The sequence below is a fragment of the Mauremys reevesii genome, linkage group 4, assembly GCF_016161935.1.
Source record: "Mauremys reevesii isolate NIE-2019 linkage group 4, ASM1616193v1, whole genome shotgun sequence".
Taxonomy (NCBI): Eukaryota; Metazoa; Chordata; order Testudines; family Geoemydidae; genus Mauremys; species Mauremys reevesii.
The window spans coordinates 142192314-142205417 of NC_052626.1; the positions used below are offsets into that span (position 1 = coordinate 142192314).

The 13104-nt window shown below is 45.8% G+C and overlaps 1 long non-coding RNA gene across 1 annotated transcript; it reads left to right on the top strand.

Annotated features, from left to right (window-relative positions):
- The first annotated feature begins 1109 nt into the window (after nucleotides 1–1109).
- LOC120404692 lies at nucleotides 1110–7182 on the top strand. The gene is made up of 3 exons (XR_005598120.1): nucleotides 1110–1315; nucleotides 2626–2722; nucleotides 6781–7182. It is a non-coding gene; the product is annotated as an uncharacterized LOC120404692 (long non-coding RNA).
- Nucleotides 7183–13104: the final 5922 nt, after the last annotated feature.

Below are 13104 nucleotides of genomic sequence, written 5' to 3' on the forward strand. Positions count from 1 at the left end.
GCTCCCCTCCCCTTGTGGAGTGCCCGACACTCAGCCCTCAGCTCCCCCCATTAGGGAGTGTCTGACACCATAACCCTCAGTTTCCCTCCACCCCAGGGAGCACCCAGTGCCCTGTCCCCTCACATCCTGCCTAGGGGTGTGCCCAATCCCCTCCAATCTCAGCTCTGCCCTTGGGAAGTGCTTGATGAGGCACTCCCTTGCAATAGGTGGGGGGATTGAACCTGGGTCTCCCACATCCCAGGTGAGTGCTCTGACTGTGTTAAAACTCACAAGGCAGTTCACCACTCTCACCTCCTCCAGCTGTTTTGTGACTCAAACCCTTTACAAATGCCAAAAACAAAGTGGACCGGGGTGAACGACATGTTTGGTTAGACTAAAAAATCGATTTTTTTATTATTATTTTGGTGACACTTTTTGCAGTTTTCAGATTTGGTTTGACATGAACCAATTTTATATTGATTTTATTTTCAGAACGGCCATCAAACTGGAAAAAAAAATCAGTTATTCACCCAGCTGTAGTTGCAAGTGACAGCTGGAATGCAGGGAAAGAGCTGAGGTGGTGGGTGACAGTTGAAAGGTTCTGGATTGATTGGGTCAGGGTGGCAGAATTGCCAACGACGACCCAGAGCGGAAGAAGCTCCGGGGGCCCGGGCCCCACGAGAGTTTTCCGGGGCCCCCAGAGCGAGTGAAGGACTCAAAAAACTCTCGTGGGGGACCCTGCGGGGCCTGGGGCAAATTGCCCCTCTTGCCCCCCCAGGCAGCCCTGTGGGGTGGGACAGCAGGTGGAGGGATGTGGAAGGTGCTGTTGCAGTTGGAGTGACGTGGAAGGTTCCGGAGTGGTTGAAGGCAGCAGTTGGAGTGATGCGGAAGGTTCTGGAGCAGTGGAGCGGGAAGCTGTCAGTTGGATCAACACAGAAGGTTCCGGAGTGGTTGCGGGGGGGCAGCAGCTGGAGCGACATAGAAGGTTCCATGGCCGCTGTAGTTTCATGGAAAGTTCTAGAGCAGTTGTGGGAGGAAGCAGCAGCTGGAGTGATGCAAAAGGTTCTTGAGTGGTTGGGGATAGGGCAGCAGTTGGGGCACATGGAAGGTTCCAGAGCAGTTGGTGGAACAGTAGATGGTGTGACATGGAAGGTGCCGGAGCAGTTGGAGGAATGGCAGTCAGAGCAATGTGAAAGTGTTTGTGCCAATTGGAGTGATATGGAAGGCTCCAGAACATTTGGGGGAAACAACAGTTGGAGTAACGCAGAAGGTTCTGGTGTGGTTGAGGATGGCAGTTGGAATGGCACAGAAGGGTCTGTGGCAGTAGGAACATAACGTAAGAAACGGCCCTACTGGGTCAGACCAAAGGTCCATGTAGCCCAGCATCCTGTCCTCCGACAGTGGCCAGTGTCAGGTGCCCCAGAGGGAATGAACAGAATGGATCACTTGATGATTACCTATCCCCTGTCGCTCATTCCCAGCTTCTGGCAAACAGAGGCTAGGGACACCATCCCTGCCCATCCGGGCAAATAGCCATTGATGGACCTATCCTCCATTAATTTATCTAGTTTTTTTAAACGCTGTTATGGTCTTGGCCTTCACAACGTCCTCTGGCAAGGAGTTCCACAGGTTGACTATGCAATGTGTGAAGAAATACTTTCTTTTTTTTTAAACCTGCTGCCTATTAATTTTGTTTGGTGACTCCTAGTTCTTGTGTTATGAGAAGTAGTAAACAACACTTCCTTATCTACTTTCTCTACATCAGTCATGATTTTATAGACCTCAATCATATCTCCCCTTAGTCGTCTCTTCCAAGCTGAAAAGTCCCAGTCTTATTAATCTCTCCTCATACAGAAGCCGTTCTATACCCCAATCATTTTTGTTGTCCTTTTCTGATCCTTTTCCAATTCTAATATATCTTTTTTGAGATGGGATGACTACATCTGCACACAGTATTCAAGATGTGGGTGTACCATGGATTTATATAGAGGCAACATGATATTTTCTGTCCTATTATCTATCCCTTTCTTAATTATTCCCAGCATTCTGTTTGCCTTTTTGACTGCTGCTGCACATTGAGTGGATGTTTTCAGAGAACTATCCACAATGAATCCAAGATCTCTTTTTATAATAATAATAATAATAGGAGATATACCAATCTCCTAGAACTGGAAGGGACCTTGAAAGGTCATTGAGTCCAGCCCCCTGCCTTCACTAGCAGGACCAATTTTTGCCCCAGATCCCTAAGTGGCCCCCTCAAGGATTGAAATCACAACCCTGGGTTTAGCAGGCCAATGCTCAAAACACTGAGCTATCCCTTCCTCCCAAGTGGTAACAGCTAATTTAGACCCCATCATTTTATATGTATAGTTAGGATTATGTTTTCCAATGTGCATTACTTTGCATTTATCAACATTAAATTTCATCTGCCATTTTTTTGCCCAGTCACCCAGTTTTGAGAGATCCTTTTGTAGCTCTTCACAGTCTGCCTAGGTCTTAACTATCTTTAGTAATTGTGTATCATCTGCACATTTTGCCACCTCACTATTTGCCCCTTTTTCTGGATCATTTATGAATATGTTTAATAGGACTGGTCCCAGAACAGATCCCTGGGGGGACACCACTATTTACCTCTCTCCATTCTAGGAGTGATGCAGAAGGTTCTGGTGTGGTTGAGGATGGCAGCTGGAATGGCACAGAAGGGTCTGTGGCAGTAGGAGTGACACAGAAGATTCCCTGGCAGGTGGTGGCAGGTTCCAGCGTGGTTGAGTGTGGCAGTTTCAGGACCAAGATGTGGGCAACCTTCCCTAGTGGTCAAAGCAGGAGCCAGGCCAGGTCAGATACCGGGAGGCAGATAGGCCAGAGGGTAAACTGAGAGTCAAGCATCAGGAGGCAGGCAGGGACAGGTTACCAGGAGATCAGAGGCAGGAGACAAACTTGAGAGCAGAACTGCAGATTTATAACTGGAGTCAGACTACATCAGGATACCAGGACTTTGAGCCAGGGGAACAGGAAGCACAAGGCTCACAGTCCAGAGTAGGGTGGATCCCAGCTGCATGGATGACTTCCTGTTCCTATGTTGGGTTTATATAGAAGCTATACCAATCAGGACTAGTGTTCGCTCTAATTTTTCTCACCCATGTGCAGAATTAATTTTGTTACGTGCACCGATGTGGAGATGATGTGTGACACATCACCTCCATATCGGTGCACATAACAAAATGTATGTGGCAGGAGTGGGGCCGAGGGGTTTGGAGTGCGGGAGGGGGGTGAGGGCTCCAGCTGGGGGTGTGGGCTCTGAGGTGGAACTGGGGATGAGGGGTTTGGGGTGCAGTGGGGCTCCCTGGGGTTATGGTGGGGAGAGAGGACTACCCTCAGCTCTCTTTTCCAACCCCTCTGATTTGCTGTGGTAAAGCTACAAGACTAAGTGCCCCAGGGATTTGGTGCCTCTTCCTCGCAAAAATTAATCAAAGAATCAAAGGACATGAAGAGATTAATGTAATTAATTGCCTAAACACCAATGCTAGGAGCCTGGGTAACAAACCAAAGGAATTGGAATTGCTTATTTATGAGTGTAAATTTCATCTAGTTGGTATTACTGAAACCCCGTGGGAACATTCCCACAACTGGATGTTAAAATGAATGGATATAACCTACTTCATCATCATCATTATCACTCCCATAACTGCATTGGTCATTGGGGCACTATCATTGATGAGCAATCAACCAATTGTCTCCACCGCTGATGATTGTTTGTCAGTGTTTGAGTCTCCAAAGTCCATTCCTGTCCACTCTTTTATGTTGTCAATCCATCGCTTCTTCTGTCTACCTCTTCTTCTCTTCCCCTGTACTGTCCCATGGAGGATGATCTTGGATAGGCCAAACATAGGCGCTGACTTCTACTGGCGCCGGTGGGTGCTCGACACCACTCTGCCCCCGGCCCCGCCCTGACTCCACCGCTGCCCCACCACCTCCTGCCCCCATTCCAACCCATTCCCAAAGTCCCCACCCCAACTCCACCCTCTCCTCCCTGCCCCTATTCCAACTCCTTCCCCAAATCCCTGTCCTGGCCCCACCTCCTCCCGCTCCTCCCACCTCCCTCCCAGAGCTTGCTACAGCTGTTTGGTGGTGGCAAGCTCTGGGAGGGAGGTGGTGGAGCGGGGATGCAGTATGCTCAAGGGGGGAGCCAGAGGTGGAAGTGAGGTGGGGTGGGGAGCTTGGCTGCTGGTGGGTGCAGAGCACCCACTAATTTTTCCCCATGGAGTCGGCATCTATGAGGCCAAATGATCTTGTTACATGGCCACACCACTTCAGCTTGCGCTTCTTCATTGCCATCAGGAGGTCTTCACATGACCCAGCGCATTGGGTGATGATGTTACGGACCTCTTCGTTAATGACGTGGTAGAAGTAGGAGATGCCCAGGATTTTACGGAAGTATCTCTACTACCTGTATTTTCCGTTCAAGTTCTGCCGTAAGGATCCATGTCTTGCACACATAAAGAAAAATGGAGATGACCAATGCGTGCAGCAGTTTCAGTTTGGATTTGAGGGAGATGTTCTTATTCCTCCAAATTGGTTTTAGCTTTGCCACTGCTGCTGTTGTTTGCGCAGTTCTTGCTAGAATTTCTGCCTTTGATCCTTCATCAGTGATGATTGCCCCCAAATATTTGAACTGTTTCACTGTCTCCAGCTATTGTCCACTGACGGTGATATATGACTGATCCCATCACGTTTGTTTGTCATCAGCTTGGTTTCTCCGCATTGATTTCCATGCCGTATTTTGTGGAGGTTTCATCCAATTGTTTCACAAGGTTGGCAAGTTCATCCTTGCTTCCTGCCATGCCATCAATGTCATCAGCGAACTGAAGATTTGAGATTGTTTGCCCACAGTGCTGACTGTGCATATGTGATCTTCTAGGTGATCAGTCATTTTGTGCTCCAAGTAGATGTTGAGCAGTGTGGGTAAAAGAAGGCAGCCTTGCCGGACTCCAACAGTGGTGGGAAACTACCCTCCTGTTGTGCCATTGATGAGAACTGCACTGTTGGCCTTGGCATACAGCTGTTTAATGGTAAGAATAAGCTTATGACCAACATTGTACTACTTCATGGTTGCCCAGAGAGCTTCATGCCATACTCTGTCAAAGCCTTCTTGAAGTCAACAAAGACATGGTAGATATCCTGCTGGTGTTGTAAGTACTTCTCACATAGAACACGAAGGTTGAAAATCTGTTCTGTGGTACTTCTTCCAGCACGAAAGCCAGCCTGTTCTTCAGCGATGATATTCTCTGCCTGTGGCTTCAATCTGTTCAATATGACTTTCAACATCACTTTGCTGGGGTGGCTAATTACGCTTATGGTCCAGTAATTTTGACACAGTTGCAGGTTGCCTTTCTTTGGCAGAGTGATGATTAGTGACTGTGTCCACGCGGAGGGCCGCTCACCAGTCTGCCAGCTCTTGGTGAGTACATCCATTACTATTTCTTCTCCGAATTTAATCAGTTCGGCTGGGGTGTTATCAATACCTGTAGCCTTACCGTTCTTGAGTGATTTCACAGCTGTCTCCATTTCTTCACGCAGTATTGGAAAGTCATCCTCCTCTGTTGAATTTGGGCGGTCTAGGACACTAGGATCTCCATTTGTTAGGTTGTATAGATCAGAGCAATAGTTTGTCCACCTATTGATGATGTCCCTTTCTTCTGTATGATTGTTCCCTTCGTTGTCTTGAATTGTGTTAGCTTTGGTCCATCTTTCCTTTGTCAGATCTTTTGCAATCTGGAGGGCTTGTTTGCTATTTTTATTATTGATATACCCTTCAATTTTAGAGTATTGTTTTTTGATCCATATCTCCTTGTCCACCTTCATTCCTTTCTTGATCTTTCTGCCAATTGCTTTGTATTTACCAGCTCCCTCAGTGCTGTTCTTGTCTCTCTTGAGTTCTCTTCTAATGTCACACATTTGTAATATTTCATTTGCGAACCATGGTTTTGTCTTCTTACAGCATTTCCCAATGATGTCCATTGCTGCCTTATTCATTACAGCATTGAAATTGTTGGTCATTGTTTCTACATCCTCCTCTAGAGCAAGCCGTGAGGCAAATTTTCCGCCGATTATTGCTTGGAATGACTCTGCAATGTTTTGGTCTCTGAGTCTTTCTAAGTCAAACTTGGTTCTGGTGAACTTTGGCCTGACAATTTTCCTTAGCTGCAGCCAAAAGTTTAGCATCACAAAGTCGTGATCACTTCCAATATCAGCACTGGTGAAGCTTCTTGTTTTAGCTCTGTTAATCCCAGAACACAACTGGTTTTGCACCATGATATAGTCGATCTGGCTGCGATGTAGACTATCGGGTGCATGCCACGTTGATTCTCTGGATGCTTTATGTGCTCCTAATGTGTTTGCAAGAACCAGATTGTTATAGATGGCAAACTCCAAAAATCTCAATCCTCTCTCATTGGTTACCGCATTACAGAAAGGGCCACAATAATCTCGCCAATCTGCCTGTGCATCAGTACCCACTTTAGCATTCCAATCTCCCTGTACAATCAGGATATCTTTCTTGTGTACCTTATCAATGATATCTTGGAGCTGATTGTAAAAATCAGGGTCTGGGGACAGAATAGGCCCACTGCTCCTCCTGCATGTCGTAAGAGGTGACTAAAAGGGGGTTGCCTGGAGAGGGATGTACTCTGCCAGGTTAGAAATTTGCCCAAGACATATCATATGATGAGCAAGTCAACCATGTTCATACCAGATTGGTCACAGCCCAGGTTAATAATGACCGCGCCATCCGTCTCCCATCAGGACGGATGCGACAAGTATACTACTGGTGTAACCCCAACAAAGAGGATCCGTGGAAGAGATAATATCACCATAGCCACATGGAATGTAAGGACATTGAGACAGCTAGGGAGGTTGAAAGAACTCACGTACGAAATGGAACAATACACCTGGCACCTCCTAAGAATCTCTGAGGTCCGATGGAAGAACTTTGGAGAGACACTAACGGAAGAAGGCCATGTACATTACAGTGGAGAGGACAAACATGTCAATGGTGTAGGATTTCTTGTACATAAAGATATCAAGAATTCAGTGTTAGGATGCCGCCCAATGTCCAGCAGGCTTATTTCCATCTGTCCGTCGACTCCGGAACTCCACCAGAGTGAGCGGCGGTAGCGGAGTCGACATGGGGAGCTGCGGCCGTCGATCCCGCGCCATGAGGACAGGAGGTAAGTCGAAATAAGATACTTCGACTTCAGCTACGCTATTCACGTAGCTGAAGTTGCGTATCTTACATTGACCACGCCCCCTAGTGTAGACCAGGCCACAGTGGTACAAGTCTACGCCCCTACAACAGACTATGACGATGAGCAAATTGAAGATGTTTACAATCAGCTCCAAGACATAACCTATTTAGGAAGGATCAAATGAGCAAAAGGGGAGGAGGAGTGGCCCTCTATGTCAAAAATGGCATTACCTGTTTCCAAGTCACTGATAACTTGGAAGAAAATGACCTTGAATGCTTGTGGATCCTAGTAGATAAAGCACAAGATGGGGTATTAATTAATGTCTGCTACAGCCCACCAAATCACATTAGGGAACAACATGAGCAGCTCCTTACACAACTATCAATAATTTGTAGGAAAAAAAAGGTTGCATGATCATGGAGTGCCAAATGCTGGAGATCTCATGCTGTCAGTACTAAAACATCCTTGGAATTCCTAAATATTATAAATAACAGTTTCCTAACTCACAAAGTGTTGCATCCAACACAGGGCATTTTATATTACACGTCGTTTTGACAGACACATAGGAACTGACGAGAACTAAAAATTTATGATAACTTAGGTAAAAGTGATTGTGATCTGATAACATTTATAACGTGCAAACAGAGTAAAGTCCAGATCAGATTTTTTATATACACACACACACACGTTTCTTTAACAGGACCAGTTTCACAAAGCTGAAAACAATTATGAGTGAAATCAGCTGGAAGGAAGAATTTAATCAGGAAAAAACATGAATGATAATTATTTGAGAACACTTTACTAGAGGCCCCAAAAGCCAAAATTAAGGAAGAAGACCGTATTAGTTAAAAAATGACCTGGTTTAGAGGGGAAGTGAAGGCAGCTATAAAAATGATATATAATAAATGGAAGAAAGGGCAAGTTGATAATAATGAATATAAATCAGAAGCTAGGAATTGTAGAAAATGGATAAGGGAAGTCAAGGGATACAAAGAAATCTATGGCCAAGAGTTAGGGACAATAAGAAGGAGTTTTTCAAAGTATATTAGGAACAAAAAGAATCCTAATAATGGTATTGGTCCATTACTAGATGGAAATGCTAGAATTATCACTAATAATGCAGAAAAGGCAGAAGTGTTCAATAAATATTTCTGTTCTGTATTTGGGGAAAAAACAGACGGTGTTGTCACACTGTATATTTTTCTGGTAGAGAAACAAACTTGGCAAATTTGTTTGATGATGACAGTTGGTTAATAAAGTTGTCATCTCTAGTTGACATTTTCTCAATTTTAAACTAACTGTATTTGAAGTTACAAGGAAGTCTTTGTTTTGAACTGTGAACAGATATAAGCATTCCAAAAGTCATTAGCACTGTGGCGAGCACAACTGAAACATACTTAGCCCAACACTGCTACAACACACTGAGAACAGCATCAGTGGAGAAAAAGTGAACGAAATTAAAAGTGTCATACAGTTACATCTTACTGCTCTGTCTGACCATTTTAGTTGCTACTTCCCAGCAGAGGGGTTTGAAAATTTGAAGGAAAGGCATTGGGTGAAAGATCTTTTTGCTTTTGAAAATCCTGACTTTAATAACGGAGCTAAACGTCATGCCTGAACAAGAAAAAGATCTGCTGTGACTCACCCATGTTATCACACTCAAAACATGCCCCAAGACATTAAATTTGTCATAGTCTTCGATAAGTGTTTTCAAAGAATATCCACTGTTAACTAAGATTAGTCCTCTGTTGTTGGTATGGTTCACAACACCCTACGTGTGCGAACTGGGATTTTCGACTTTGATAAGGTTAAAAACAAAAGAAAGAAACCGACTCAACAGCGCACCTGATATGCGGGTAGCCTTTCATCTTGTGATCCAGACTGGAACGAGATCATGAACAACAGGCAGGTCCACCCATCATATTAAGTAAGTGAAACTCAACCTGATTGTCTTTTTTATTGTATTTATGCTGTATTTAAAAATGTTTTACAAGTAACATCGCTGTCTAATTTTAGTAATAACGTGAAGTGAAGTGGTTAAAGCTAGCATGTACTGTCCTTTGTTGTGATTTTATGATATTGTTTGGGTCATGGGGATAAGTGTTTTTCTTCCACTGGATCGCAAGGAAAAAAAGGATGAAAACCACTGCTCTAGAGAACACTGAACACAGCGCCTTTCCTCATCCTATGCGGTGGGGAAGAGTGGGCTATTGGCTGACGGTGCTGAAATCCAGCACACAGCTTGGGGGTGTTCACTCGTGACCTCAATCCTCGAGTCTCCATGAGTTTCCTTCCCGCCTAGATCTTGCCTCCCCTACCTCATTTGTGCCCCCTTCATGCTTCCCCTCTCCCCCAGCCCTGCCACTGGGTCACAGTCTGGCGCTGTGGCCTTGTCAAGGTTCCTTCCCCACTCTGAACTCTAAGGTACAGATGTGGGGACCTGCATAAGAACCTCTAAGCTTAACTACCAGCTTAGATCTGGTTTTGCTGCCACCACCCAAATTATTTGAGTCATTTGGGAAACTCTGTCTACCTCCCTGCCAGAATATCTCCCTCCCAAGTACTAAAACCCTTCCCTGGGTAGCCTTGAGAGACTTCTCCACCAGTTTCCTGGTGAACACCGATCCAAACCCTTGGATCTTAAAACAAGGAGGAATTAACCATTCCCCCTCCTTCCCCCCCCCCCCCCAATTCCTGGTGAGTCCAGATCGAACCCCCTTGGATCTTAAAACAAGGAAAAATCAATCAGGTTCTTAAAAAGAAGGTTTTTAATTAAAGAAAGAAAGGTAAAAATCATCTCTGTAAAATCAGGATGGAAAAACTTTACAGGGTAATCAGATTCAAAGAGTCCAGCGGAACCCCCTCTAGCCTTAGGTTTATCTTTGTTTTCTCAACTTGTAAATGTTCCTTTTGCTAGAGTGTTTACCTCTGTTTGCTGTAACTTTGAACCTAACACGCCTTGCCTGGCTGTTACTTACAAGTTTGAAATATGAGAGACTTGTTCAGAAAGGTTTGGAGAGCCTGGATTGACGTCTGGTCCCTCTTAGTCCCAAGAGTGAACAACCCCCAAAACGAGCACACAAACAAAAGCCTTCCCCCCCACCAAGATTTGAAAGTATCTTGTCCTCTTATTGGTCCTTTGGGTCAGGTGTCAGCCAGGTTACCTGAGCTTCTTAACCCTTTCCAGGTAAAAGGATTTTGGTGTCTCTGGCCAGGAGGGATTTTATAGTATTGTACACAGGAGCGTTGTTACCCTTCCCTTTATAGTTATGACAGGCCTGCCAATGCCACTTGCTGTGAATTCTAGGAGTGCTCCCGCTCCCGAACTCAGAACGAGTGGAGAGGCCTGAATTCACCACTCAGAGAGGGAGGGCTCCACCTGAGCCCTCCACTCCTCTCAAAGGACTCCTCTCACCGCCCCCCACAGTTGATCCGAATGCAAATGGATTGTGGGGGGGGGGGGAGAGAACAATCCCCCTTTTGGTGTCCCTATTTGTCTCCTGCCTGTCAGACCCAACCACAGCACTGACCCAATGGCCTGCAGCCCTAAAGAGTGAAGTCTCCGACACACAGCTCTCCCTCTCTGCCCATGAGCTCTCCCCCTGTCAAGGCTGATTCCCTACTCTGGCACTTTGAGTGCAGAAGGTGGGGGCCCACAAGGATTCTAAAAAATAATATTGGCCACTCCAGGCTTGTATTAAACTCCCAAAGTTACAGCTTTTCTCTGACCTTGGATTGGTAGATGCTGCCACCACCCAAGCGCAGACCCCCTTTGAAAGACCAGGTAGGCTCACTTAGGAATTCCTTCCTGTGGGGTACCCTCAAGCCCTTTCACACACACTCCGGGAAAGGGCTGAGAAAGAAAGAAAAAAAGAAATCAGCGGTTGCCACCAGCTAATTAAACAACATGTGCACAAACCTCTTAAGAGACAAAAATCCAATTCTGTTCTTAAAAAAGGTAAATTTTATTATTAAAAAAAGAGAAAGAAAATACATCTGGGAACTTAGGCTTTTGCCAGATTAAAAAACCCCCAACAACTACAAGGATTAAGCATCAAGAATAGCTCTCTTGAGGTCCAGTTTAAAGGTTACAAGCAAAACAACGGCACCTGGGGTTAGCACAGAGGAATCCACAAGCCATAAAGAAATAAAAGAGATAAACCTAATCGCATCTTCCTAGACATTTCCTGATCTACTTGCATATCTGGGGTTTCAAATGAGTAGTGTCTAGGTATAATATACTGATGGGTTTTCATACCTGGCCTAAGCTTCTTACAACATAACTGCTCCCTGTCTCCTTCTCCCTGGGAGAACAACAACAGACAGACAAAGGGGAAGGTTTTCTCAATTTTAAAAAGTTTTAGCCTTCCCATTGGCTCTTTTGGTCAGGTGCCCACTCACTTCTATGCACAGCAGTGAGACTTTTAACCCTTTGCAGGTAAAGCAAGGAGAGAACAGCTACAAAGAGGAATTTTATAGCTAACTGGCCGGGTGGGTGTCCATAAAAGGGAGCTACCCCCTCCCTTCATTTATCACACCCCCTTTGTCCAATCCAGCACCTCAGCCCATCTTTCCGATGTCTTCACATGGCCATCCAGTCATCAACATGGCCCAAACTGAGCTCTTGCTCTTTCCCCCCAAGTCAACCCCTCCTTTCACTGTGCACACTGCACTGCCATCCTCCCACTCAGGTCGTAGTCTGGGCTGCAGCTGTGGCTTGGCCTCTCTAGAGTACACCCACGTATTCAGGCTCTGTCTAAAAATCTTGCCATTTCATAAATTCATAGATTCCAAGGCTAGAAGGGACCTTTGTGATCTAGTCCAGAGGTGGGCAAACTATGGCCCGCAGGCCACATCCGGCCCGTGGGAGCCTCCTGCCCAGCCCCTAAGCTCCTGGCCTGGGAGACTAGCCCCCGGTCCAGCCCTGCTGTTCCCCCTCCCCCGCAGCCCCTCCCTAGTTTATTCTGTTTAAGCATTTGGTACGACTTTAGCTCCCCTCCTCCCCCCCCATCCTCTGGAACTTCTCCACAGTTTCAAGCTCTTCAGGGCAGCAACTGTCTTTTTGTTCTGTGTCTATACAGCACCTAGCACAATAGAGCCCTGGTCCATGACTAGGGCTACTAGGCACCATGGTAATAAATTTAATAGGAAGATTTGTTAAAAATCAACAATAGTTCAGAGAATTGGCCAATTCTCTTAATACTATTGTGTGCAAGTTATCAAGTTTATATCCCTAGTTATTGATGACATCGGAAGAATTTCCTTCTCATGTTAATATCACAGAGGTTCATCCAGCCTTTCCCTCCTGCCCACGCAGCCAAAAGTTTCATCTCACATCTTGACTGTTCAAACCTCCTCCTTTCTGGCTGTGGCTACTGCAGCCCTGCTTCCCTCAAGTTTCCTAGAAGGCTGCTGCTAAGATCATCTTTCTGGCTTGTGGGTCTGTGTTTGTCAGCCCCTGAGTCCCCCCCACAGGCTCCCCCTTCACCTTCCCATCAAACGTGAGCTTGTTGGCCAAGATCCTCCAAGGTCTTTAGACATCTAACCACCGCTGAAATCAGTGGACGTTAGATGGCTAAATATCTTCAAGGATCTGGGCCTTTGTCTTTACCCATAAGGCCCCTCTCAGTTTAGTGCTCCCCTGCAACCTAGATACTCTAGTAACTTAGCGTGACACTGACCTCCATCTTTACTCCACCTGCATTCTCAGCCTTTCCTGCCCACCATCAGTTTTTCCCTTACATAGCTCTGTGCTTTCTCCCACGATGCAGCCCCTTACGCATGGGATTAAATCCATCAGCCACTATCTTTTATTGTCCTTTAAATCCCTCCTTACGTTTGCCTCTTCCTTGACACCTACAGAACCCTGCCTGCACAGCTA